Raw genomic sequence first — 11,255 nt, forward strand, 5'->3', positions numbered from 1 at the left:
GTTTTAATATTATTGTACTTTTAATATTATTTTATTGTTTTAATTGTTTTAATGTACAATATTTTGGGCGGGAAATAGGATTTCGTTTTGGAGGATTTTGTTTATATATATATATATATATATAGATATAGATTATAAAAATGTACTAATCGTAATGTATAACAATGTTTTGATGGTATACGATTATAACAATGTACTAATCCTAATGCATAACAATGTTTTGATGTTATAGGATTTCGAGTTTTAATATTATTGTACTTTTAATATTATTTTATTTTTTTAATTGTTTTAATGTACAATATTTTGGGCGGGAAATAAGATTTCGTTTTGGAGGATTTTGTTTTTATATATATATAGATATAGATTATAACAATGTACTAATCCTAATGCATAACAATTTTTTGATGTTATAGGATTTCGTGTTTTAATATTTTGGTACTTTTAATATTATTTTATTGTTTTAATTGTTTTAATGTACAATATTTTGGGCGGGAAAATATGATTTCGTTTTGGAAGATTTTGTTTATATATATATATAGATTATAACAATGTTCTAATTCTAATGTATAACAATGTTTTGATGTTATAGGATTTCGTGTTTTAATATTATTGTACTTTTAATATTATTCTATTGTTTTAATTGTATTAATGTACAATATTTTGGGCGGGAAATATGATTTCGTTTTGGAGGATTTTGTTTTTATATATATATAGATTATAACAATGTACTAATCCTAATGCATAACAATTTTTTGATGTTAAATGCATAACAATTTTTTGATGTTATAGGATTTCGTGTTTTAATATTATTGTACTTTTAATATTATTTTATTGTTTCAATTGTTTTAATGTACAATATTTTGGGCGGGAAATAGGATTTCGTTTTGGAGGATTTTGTTTATATATATGTATAGATATAGATTATAACAATGTACTAATCCTAATGCATAACAATTTTTTGATGTTATAGGATTTCGTGTTTTAATATTATTCTACTTTTAATATTATTTTATTATTTTAATTGTTTTAATGTACAATATTTTAGGCGGGAAATAGGATTTCGTTTTGGAGGATTTTGTTTATATATATATATATATAGATTATTATTATAGATATAGATATAGATTATAGATTATAGATTGTAGTATAGGAATTGTAGAGGAATTGTAGTAGACGAATTGTATTAGAATTGTAGTATAGGAATTGTAGAATAAATAGTAGACATCATTTTGTAGTATTGGATTTCGCGTTTAAATAGCAGATTTATTTTATACGAATTATATTGGAATTGTAGTATATGAATTGTATTGTTTTAATATTATTCTATTGTTTATACGAATTGTATTGGAATTGTATTGTTTTAATATTATTCGATTGTTTTAATATGATTCTATTATTTTAATTGTTTTAATGTACAATATTTTGGGCGGGAAGGAAGATTTCGTTTTGGAGGATTTTATTTATATATATATATAAAGATAAAGATTATTGTTATTATTATTATAAAATAATAAACACACCACGAATTTAAAAGTAAATCCCATTGATTTCAAAGTATAAAATAGTCAATATACCCATTGTTTCCAACCAGCTGATACAAAAAGCTACATTCATTAGCTTTTCAATTTTCAGCTTATTGGCCCAATAAGCCAATGCCAATAAGCCATTTACCAAACACTTCAAAATAGCTTATTAGTTGATTAAAAAACTAAATTTGGTCAAATAAGCTAAAATTTGGCTTATAAGCCAATAACCAAACACCCGCTTAATTAGGTTCGATTTTTAACTAAATTGAATCGTTTAGTGTACACAAAATATAAATGTTTGGTTTTGAACAATAAACCAAAATTGAACTGGTCTGGTCTGGTCTGGTTTGGGTTATTTGAACCGAAATGTTCATCCACAACATGCATCATGATTCACTATATATATAAGTACTAGTTATCACACGCGCGTTGCGCGATTAAACCAATGCCCAATGCGTATTTTTAAATTAGTGTTCCTTAATTGGTTAAAGTAGTCATATAATAATGAGAGAGAGAAAAAAAATGCTAAATTAATAAAAGTCAAAGAAACAGTCTCGATGCTTATATATTTTAATAAAACATAACGAAATTGTAAATAGCTAAATTACAACTAAAGTAAGTAGAAACAAATAAACCACTTACATGGGATCAAATGACGCGTCATCATTGTCACTTGTTTGGACACCGGTCCGACCATTTAAAATCCATGTGTAATTGTATTTGTGATCAAGTACTTTATAGTTCGTCCGTACAGGTTTGACAATGACATTTGAGATGATGTACTATTTGTTGGTTTGTAAAGTGATATTATACATTCCAATGTCATTATCAAACACTATTGATTGAACTCAAGTTCTTTGCATTTAGATATAACATTTACAATGATGTTGGTGGTGAATGAGAGCATCTTCATAATAATAATAATACTAATAATGATAAAAATAAAATAATAATAATAATAATAATAATAATAATAATAAAAGGGATAAATTTTTTACTATTTACTTACATTTTCATCCTACAAGACGATGAGCATATACTTTTTCTCAAGCGTTCCAATAACGTTTTTTGGTTCGTTTTTCTTAATGAAGTGAACTGTACAACTTCAGCCCACAGTTTGTGTGTCAATATCAATTAACTTTACTGCATTTGCCATGACTAATATTCTTGTGCCATGGGAAATCTGTTCATAAAGGATGTTATAAAATAATATAATGTGAACCACAACATAAATTAAAAAACCATAGATTAGGGAGTTAGAAGTAACTAAAATGTGTAGATTATAAAGGAATATAATGAGAACCACAACATTACATACAATAATACAAGTATAGATAAACAGATTATACAATAGATATATTTACCTAACAATATTGAAGTTGTACTAATTAATGAGTATACCATCATTGATTTCTTTTTTAAACTGTAATCATTATGAGTACAAATACAAATAATAGAATTAGCATGGTAATATTTTGACAATCATACCTATAGAATGTCAAGTTGATGGTGTGTTGCAGAATATGTTAGGTTTAGTTTTTGGTGAATACCTGTGAGAAGGGGAGGGGTTTATATACTGTCGTTTTGGGTAGAATAATGGTTTAGTTAGGAATCTATACAAAATTGTATTACAAAATCCTATTAATAGTTCAATATTCTAATTTTAAGTTAGAAATCTATACAGAATTGTATTATAGAATATTGCCAATTTGTTTGAAAACCGCAATAAAGAAACAAATTGACTAAAGAATTTAATGTTAAACTTTCGTTATATTTAACGGAAAGAATTTGGTAAAATTATAAATGATTAGGATATATTAGAAATTTAATTGGAAGTTACACAATAAGAAGAACACAAACTACAACATGTTATAACAAACTATTACACCAAAATTTTTTAGTACCAGTTAGGGTCTAACATTATTGGATCTTATTATAAGTGTAGATTCGGAGTTGAATATATCCTACAGTGCAATGACAAATTATTGTACCCATTTTTGCCCTTGAATGGAAGCTTCATTTAAAGGAATTTCCAGATGTTTGTTGTCAAGACTCAGCAGCCATGACGTAGAAAATGGGGGTCGTAACCCACAAAACAAGTTAAAGTATATAATTTCCAATTAATTTGGAAAATGAGTTTGGTGCTTGGAGTTTCAAGGGCGAAGTTGAGTATCTATAGCTAGTTACCCAGATAAAGACTTTTGTGGCAGATTGTGACTCTCATTAGTGCTCCAATCTCTGCTCCCAATTGTCACACTCATGAATACACCATTCAATATCAGCGTGACTTTCACTTCACAAAGTCTAGTAGTGAGGGGATATTGCGTGACTTTCACTTCACAAAGTCTAGTAGTGAGGGGATATTGGAAGATGAAGATCATGGTTTACAAATAGAGGATAGAAACTCTAAAATTTTAGACTTTAGGGAATAGTAAATTGTAAATAAGAATAAAATTTTAGACTTTAGGGAATAGTAAATTGTAAATAAGAAATTTTTTTTTAAAAAAAATTCTCTCAAAAGGTTGAATCTCCAACTCCAAGGGTTCTCTGGACCGGGGCTCCCACGCTCCTGCCCGACAGAACATGTGAGAAGATGTAAATCATGTTAATTTAGTGGCTCAACAAATACGGCAAAATGGGGTCTGTTCACTTTGGGCAATAATAGACTGTAAATAAGTAATCAGTTTTTTTATAAAAAAAAAAATTGTTTTGATCTTCTGTTGACTTTAAATAGTACAAATTTGATAATCAATAACAATAACAATGACTCAATAACATTATTAGATGAAATCAATAACAATAACAATGACTCAATAACATTATTAGATGAAATAAATAACAATAACAATGACTCAATAACATTATTAGATGAAATAAAATGTTAAAAAATCTATGTAATATTTACGTGTACGTGGTTTTTACGTTGTTATAGTCTTCTTTAATTTTTTTTTTCGTGGTTTTTACGTTGTTATAGTCTTCTTTAATTTTTTTTTTGGTTTTGTGTGTGCACGGTAACGGGATAATGTGTGCCTGTCTCCTTTGTCTTGTGTGCACTTGTCATATTCCAGGTATGTTGACATGTATTTTTCGGTTGTGTGCACTGTTATGTTTGTCTGTGTGCACGAGTTCAGAGTGGTGTGTGCACTGTTTTGTTTGCCTGTGTTCACGGGTTATAGTGTGTTGTGTCACTTGACTTACATTTAGTTTGTTTTAATGATTGTGTTTGTTCATGTTGTTGGTTGGCAGCTAAGAAGGCACGGAATGCACATTTGGAGGGTTGTTCATCCGAATCGCATAATGATGATGGGGATTTTGTTGACCCTCCGCAAAATTTCGTAGATCGGATGCAGCAAGAACCTTTGTGTGATGCTTCGAAGATTGATTTTACTCTAGAGGAGCGGGTGCGATTTTTAGGTGCTAGAATTAGGGTGCTTCCAACACTGTTGGTATAGGCCTTGGAAGACCTTACCGCATAACAAAGGAAGGATATTCATGTTAGTATGACTTCACTGCCTCGTCACATTCTGGTCATCTTACTGTCCGTTAATTTTTTGGTGTGGTTTTTTTTTTTTTTGTTTTTTTTTGTTTTTTTGTTGGGTTAGTTTTATAGGATTGTTTGGTAATTGTTGTCCTTTTCTTTACAATGTTGTGTTTTTGTTGTTTTCTATAGTTCTGTTACTCTTGCAGGAGATAGCTTGGATCTTGTTATGGAGTTGGCAGTGTGCTGAACGAGCTGAAAGTGTCATTTTTTAATGCTGAATCTAGTGTTGGAATGTCCGTTAGTAAATCAAGTGTTATTCGGTATTTTGGTGGTGTGCTATTATCTCCTGATATCGTTATACACCCCCCTTCCATTGCTAAGAGTAAAGGTTTTGGAAAGCGGATCAAATCATCAAAAGAGGTAGTCGTAGAAAAAGCGTCTAAGTTGAAACGGTTGTGTAGGTCTTCTAACCAATTTGCGCACCATGATAGTTGTAATTGTCCTTTGGCGGTATAGTTTTTGTTTTTAACAAGTGTTTTTATTTAAACTTTGTAGTTTTCACGACACTCAAAACTTTATGCCTAATTAGTTGTTTTCTTGTGTGCACCTCTGTGAGGTAGGTTGTGCATATTTATTAAATCTTGTATTGTTTAATTAATGAGTGTGTACGCAGTGTTCTGTACTAGTATTTTTAAGGCAAAGTTCATGGGGGTTGGGTTGCTCATGATTTTTTTATGAGGACGTGTGTGCACTTTAATGAAAGCCGTGTGCACTTCTTTGCATTATCGTCTGTTTTATTAAACCATGATCTTGTGCACTCTGTTATGCACTATCTACATCCCATTGTACAAAACCATGATCCTGTGCACACTCTGTTTTGCACTGTCAACATCCCATTGTATGAATCGTGTGCCATCAGACAAATACAATGTGCAAACAAGGTTAACGGTTGTGCGCCTCACACCCCATATATGTCTTATCCCTGTGCTAAGCGGTCACTATAAGTGTGCACTGTATTGTTTTATGTTTTAGTGGTCGAGAAGTTGACGTTTTTTTATTTGACACTGTGCATTAACTACATTTTATGATACGTGCATGTGCATTTTAGAATAAAGGCGTGTGCACACCACTGCATTTGAGTAACGAGAGCAAACCACCGTAACTGCGACAACGACAGAATTATACATACACACAGTGCATGTTGTCACAAGTATTAAAAAAATAATGCCTACAGTGTTAACAACTCCACATTCTGAACTGTTGTAAACAAGTGCATACACCATATATTATAGATGTACATACATGTTTTTCTGTTTTGCTAACCTAACTACATGGTATCCCCGTGTGCACCACGTGGAATTACCTTGTGCACAGTACATAGCCAACCTACTTATAAACAACGCATTTCTACTTAGCACAAACACTGCACATAAATTGTCACAAACAATGAAACATGTGGACAAAAGTAAAACAAAAAATTGTGCTTACAAGGTAAACAACTCCACACTCTAAGTTGTCGGTGTAAACATGTGCACACACCACATATTATAGATGAACATACCTGTTCGTTTCTGTCGCTAATGGTATCCTCGTGTGCATCATGTGGGATTACCTTGTGCATTGTGCATACCCAACCTACTTACAAACATCGCCTGCTACTTAGTCAAAACAAACACTGAACATAAATTAGTAATCATCAAATACACACTCCTAACTCGAACCCAATAAACACATTCATATAAATAAGTATGTTATTGCCACAAAAAGCACATCTTTAAGTAAGCCGAACTCTAAGCTTGCAAAAATAAAAATAAAAAATTGCATACTGCAATTTCAAAATTAAATGTTAAAAAAAATTCAAAATTAAATTAGGCAGAAGCATGTATTATTCAATGGAACAAATATGAAGGCGGTAAAGAAACAATATTGATACTGCAAAAGTAAGAATTTTTAAAATCCAACGGGAGGAGTTTCACAGTGTGCACACACCACATATTTTAGATGCACATACCTATTCGTTTCTTCCGCTAATGGTATCCCCGTGTGCATCATGTGTGATTGCCTTGTGCACTGTGCATACCCAACCTACTTACAGACAGCGCCCTACTACTTAGTTCACACAAACACTACACATAAATCAGTAATCATCAAATACACACTCCTGACTCAAACCCAATAATAACATTCATATAAATAAGTATGTTATTGCCACAAAAAGCACATCTTAAGTAAGTCAAACTCTAAGCTTGCCAAAAAAAATTGCCAACTACAATTTCAAAATTAAATGTCCATGTGGAATACCAAAAAAGAAAATGCAATTTCAAAATTCAATTAGGCAAAAGCATGCATTATTCAATGGAACAACTATGAAGGATGTAAAGAAACAATATTGATACTGCAAAAGTAAGATTTTCTAAAATCCAACAGGATGAGTTTCACAATGCACACACTGTCAATTTAGGAACTCGGATGACGAACAATACACACACCCATGGACGAGATCCCCTTTCGACAAACACTACACCAAAATCATCTAGAGGGTCCCAAACGAATTCCCCTTAACCCTAATCTGGGTTGCGGTTAACTGCTGACACACACATGAAATTTAATCCCCCCCCCCACCTCTCCTTTCCGTTTGTTGCTTCAACCCCCTTCGTAGGTTATCTCGTCGCTTTGTACCAACCATATCTATTGGACAATGGCAAGGCACTTGGCCGATGGAGCGTTTGTTCTTCGTTGTGATTCAAGGCGGTGCAATTTCTTCTTCGCTGCGTTTCCAAATTATTCACAAGCTTTCTAGGGATTGGGCAGAGTGAAAGACGGTGGCAGCCTAAAATTAGGATGGATGGTTCATGACAAGTTTACATATTTGCCCTTTGATTGCTAATTACTATTCAAAATTACCCTATTTCTTAGGAATCACATTAAAATCCTACCATCCAATCTTAACCATTCATTTATATTTTCCTATGGTCAAGATTATGTCTTATTTCTCATCTAAGGGGTTGTCTCATATAAAGCCTACCCTATATATATATGTGTGTGTGTGTGTGTGTGTGTAGAGGATTATGAGGACAAATGGTATACGTTTGATTGGAATATTAGATGGTGTAAGATTAATGATAATTTTGGGTTATTTTTGTGTTAGGCGTGGTATTAGTAGGCTGGTGGGGGTATTTGTGTCATTTGTAGTAGTGTTTTAATTTTGGAAGAATGAATATAGCGTGTATTTTTGGTATTCTCAATCGCCCACGTATTCTTTTATTGCGCCGACGAGTCCTCTTCTTGTTTTCGTTCAGTCCGTAGCATTCTCGCCGTTTCTCTCTACGTCATCAGTGAAGTCGACGGACAGAGGGAACGGTGCTGTCGTTTCCTTTCTTCACGCTGAAGTCGACGGACGCTCGACTTTGCTATTGTTGAAGCTGTCGGCGGTGTCATCTTGGCGGCCGGAGGCAGATGTGCATGTCGCCGGTGGTGACGAATTTGCAAACGGATAGTGCAATAATGACGGAAGTCGGAGGTGGTCGTCATCAATGTAGGCAATCCAGTCAGGTGGCGGAGGCGGTAAATCCAAGTAGGATTTTTCGTTTTTTTTTGGGTTTTATTGTTTACTGTATTATTTTTTCTTATTACTCCGTAATATTTACAAATTGATTAATATTACAAATTTTGTATTATTATTTGTAAATATTTATGTTTATTAATTAATTTTAAAATATTTCTCTTATTATTTCTAAATTTGTTTTTATTAAATTGAAAATATCTCGTATTATGTGTTTTGCCCTGCTTTGTTTATTGTGTGCTATAATTTGTTAGTTTGTTCAAATTGCAATTTGTTATTAGATATCATTTCATCATGTATCTAGGATATAACTCAGTAATGGAGGCCTCATTTTGCATTGAATAAGTTGCTACAGCTTCATTATTGTTTAATGTATAGGTATTTTGCATCATTCTAAAGGCATATAAGTTTTCAAAAAGCTTAAAGTTTACAAGCTACAAGCAATAAGTGTTTGAGAAGAGAGAAAAGTTCAAAAGTTCAAATCTAGATCTCAAAGAAATCTTGAGCTGCATCAACGTTCACATCAAGACTCAATCTAGCCGAGATTTTAGTTGGAGAAAGGAAGAAACCATTTCTTCTATCTACACTCTCTACTTTGTGAAGTATAAAGAGTCGGAGTAGACTCTGAGAGTTGAAAAACCTATGGTGCAAGTTTGTTGTCCAAATTTGTGATCAAGGAGGCAGACTTGGTGGTGTTATTGTACTAAAAGGAGAAATTAGTGAAACCCTTCACGAGTTGTGAATAAGAGTGGACTAGGCTTTGTTAATAGCCGGGTAACACTAAAAATCCCCCCCCCCCTCTCTCTCTCTCTCTTTACTCACTACGCTTTACATTAAGCGTGAATTTCATTTCATCGACCAAGTCATATCTCTTTTAGTAAACTATAAATCGTGCAATGTCAAATTAAAAGAAACTTAACTTTCCGCTGCAAATATAACTCTGACTGAATCCTTACACTCCTTTTTTAAGAAAGAGTAACAGTTTGTGATTAAAATTTCAAAACCCTAGTGAGTCTATTCATCCCACCACCCTCCTCTAGACTCACTAATCTATCTATTCGGGACCGACACAGTTGTTAAAACTTAAGATGCATTAGTCTAAAGCTTTAAGTGCGTGGTTTTCCTTCTTAAGGTGTGTAGTTTTCGTTCTTATGGTGCGTGATCTATGTGTTTAAGGTGCGTCGGTTGTTAAAACTTAAGATGTGTCAGCCTAGAGCTTTATTGCGCGGTTTTCCTTCTTAAAGTGCATTGTTTTCCTTCTTAAGGTGCGTCGGTCTAAGCTTTAGGTGCGTGGTTTGTTTTCTTAAGGTGTGTTGTTTTCCTTTTAAGGTGATTTGTTTTTCTTCTTAGGTGTGTTGTTTTCCTTCTTAAGGTGTGTCATTTTTTTAAAAAGTTTGTTACTTTAATTGAGGACGGGACTTTTTTTTTTTTTCTACAATTCCAAAACACAACCACTATCCTTTTCCAATCATGTTTTAGCAATGAGTTAATGGACATTTCAAAAGTAACATAGATGTGAAAATATGAGCGCTAGTAGCAGATCTTGTGTATGCCATTTTTTTTTAATTTTCATTGATTTATACCATTGATCTATATTTGATCAACAACTCAGATCTAACTCTATCTTTCAAACGCTAGGCGCCCGATTTATATCTTTTATTTTTTTTAAATTTTTTTTAGTCACAATTCAGACTCCATTTAAGACTTTAGAATTATTAGCCCACTATTTTTTATTTTTAATTGCCTTCCTTTTCCCAATAAAGCTTCCACCTTTCACAGTTTCACGTGATTCCCATTCCCTATCATCACTTATCACTCATCTTTTAGACAACTAAACCAACCAAACCAGACAGATGCTTGCAAGTTGAAACTCTCAGATCTGGGTCTCTATCATCATTCATCACTCATCACTCATCTTGCGACTTTCAAATTCTCAATACAAAGATTCAAAGAACACTTGCGATTGAATGCTTGCGAGTTCCGACTGGCGGAGGCGACCGGCGGCGGAGGTGGAGGAGGAGGCAACCTGCGGTCTGTGGCGGTGGAGGAAGATGCAACCTACGGTCTGCGGAGGCGGTGGGGTTGAGACTGCTGGCAGTGGAGGTGGGCATGGACGTGGCGGACTGCTTCATCTTCTACAGTTTTCTGTTATGATTTTACGAAGGGTAGAAAAAAAAAGAAAGGGGGGGGGAGGGCTTAGATGGGGCTGTGGTAGGCGATGCTGTTATCTGTTCTTGGTGGCTTCGATCTTCGGCGACACGGCGAGTGACAGCTACTACATTTAGGCGATGGCAATTTTTTTTTTGGTTATACGGCCGGATAGGCGGTCTAGGCGCCACCTAGACCGCCTAGGCGGCGGGCCTGCGGAGGAGGCCGATTCCGGCCTTCCTCGACGCGTCCATGTGCCGCCTAGCGCCTATGTCGACGAGTTCAATAGACTTGTCAGCGGGATGTATTACGTGCTAATGTGTGGTGCATTTGTTAGTGCTCTGTGGTGCATTTTTTAGTGTTATGTGGTGTATTTTTGAGTGATACATTGTGTATTAAACTGTTAGCCGCCGTTTGATGACAATAATCAGACAATAGAGATTAGCCACACGACCGCACGCTAGACATTGACCACATATGATCAGAATTCTATATATATATATATATATATATATATATATGTTGTAAAAATCGCGCA

At 33.7% G+C, this 11,255-nt stretch overlaps 1 long non-coding RNA gene across 1 annotated transcript; it reads right to left on the reverse strand.

Moving 5' to 3' along the window:
- Window positions 1–6,260: 6,260 nt before the first annotated feature.
- LOC116021049 lies at window positions 6,261–7,782 on the reverse strand. Its single transcript, XR_004098885.1, has 2 exons — window positions 7,019–7,782; window positions 6,261–6,659 (listed from the first exon to the last, which is right to left on the reverse strand). It is a non-coding gene; the product is annotated as an uncharacterized LOC116021049 (long non-coding RNA).
- Window positions 7,783–11,255: the final 3,473 nt, after the last annotated feature.

This window comes from Ipomoea triloba, chromosome 5 (assembly GCF_003576645.1).
Source record: "Ipomoea triloba cultivar NCNSP0323 chromosome 5, ASM357664v1".
NCBI classification, from domain to species: Eukaryota; Viridiplantae; Streptophyta; class Magnoliopsida; order Solanales; family Convolvulaceae; genus Ipomoea; species Ipomoea triloba.